Raw genomic sequence first — 1150 nt, 5'->3', positions numbered from 1 at the left:
AGCATCAATCTCAAGAACTCCCTTCCTTTGAGGCGTCCCATTACTTATAGGATTCCTCTCAGAAGTGTACATGAACTGGTTATTATCAACCATATCAATGAGTTTCTGAGCTTTTGCAGGCATTTTCTTTAGGTGAATGGATCCACCTGCAGAATGGTCCAATGACATCTTTGATAACTCAGACAGATCATCATAGAATATATCCAGGATGGTCCATTCTGAAAGCATGTCAGAAAGACACTTTTTGGTCAGTTGCTTATATCTCTCCCAAGCTTCATAGAGGGATTCACCATCCTTCAGTCTGAAGTTTTGAACATCCACTCTAAGCTTACTAAGCTTTTGAGGAGGAAAGAACTTGGCTAAGAAAGCCGTGACCAGCTTATCCCAAGAGTTCAGGCTATCTTTAGGTTGAGAGTCCAATTATATTCTAGCTCTGTCTCTTACAAAAAATAGGAAAAGTATGAGCTTGCAGACCTTGGGATCAACCCCATTGGTCTTAACAGTATCACAGATCTGCAAGAATTCAGTTAAGAACTGAAAAGGATCTTCTGACGGAAGTCCATGAAACTTGCAGTTCTGTTGTATCAGAGAAACTAATTGAGGTTTAAACTCAAAATTGTTTGCTCCAATGGCAGGAATTGAGATGCTTCTTCCATGTAAGTTAGAATTTGGTGCAGTAAAGTCACCAAGCATCTTTCTTGTATTGTTATTATTTTCGGTCATGTCTCCTTCTTTTTCAAAATTTTCAGTCAGATTTTCTCTAGAGAGTTGTACTTTAGCTTCCCTTAGCTTCCTCTTCAGAGTCCTTTCAGGTTCAGGATCAGCTTCAACAATAATGTTCTTATCCTTGTTCCTGCTCATATGAAAAAGAAGAGAACACAAAAGAAAATATGGAATCCTCTATGTCACAGTATAGAGATTCCTTATGTAAGTATAAGAAGAGAAGAGTAGCAAAAAGAAAAGATAAGAATCCAAACACAGGGGAGAGGAGTGGGTTTGAATTTTTGAGTGAAAGAGGGGTGTTAATAGATAAATAAATAATTAGAAGGAGATGAGAGAGGGAAGAATTCGAAAATTAAACAAAATAAAATAAAAATGTTTTTGTTTTTATTTTGAAATTAAAGTTAAAATTCGAAAAATTTTAAAATGA

At 36.2% G+C, this 1150-nt stretch overlaps 1 non-coding gene across 1 annotated transcript; it reads left to right on the top strand.

Moving 5' to 3' along the window:
* Nucleotides 1-222: 222 nt before the first annotated feature.
* Nucleotides 223-330, top strand: LOC112739565 (small nucleolar RNA R71). The gene has a single exon (XR_003170497.1). It is a non-coding gene; the product is annotated as a small nucleolar RNA R71 (small nucleolar RNA).
* The last annotated feature ends 820 nt before the right edge of the window (nt 331-1150 follow it).

The sequence above is a fragment of the Arachis hypogaea genome, chromosome 13 (assembly GCF_003086295.3).
Source record: "Arachis hypogaea cultivar Tifrunner chromosome 13, arahy.Tifrunner.gnm2.J5K5, whole genome shotgun sequence".
Lineage (NCBI taxonomy): Eukaryota > Viridiplantae > Streptophyta > Magnoliopsida > Fabales > Fabaceae > Arachis > Arachis hypogaea.
This window is presented reverse-complemented; position numbering and strand designations above follow the sequence as displayed.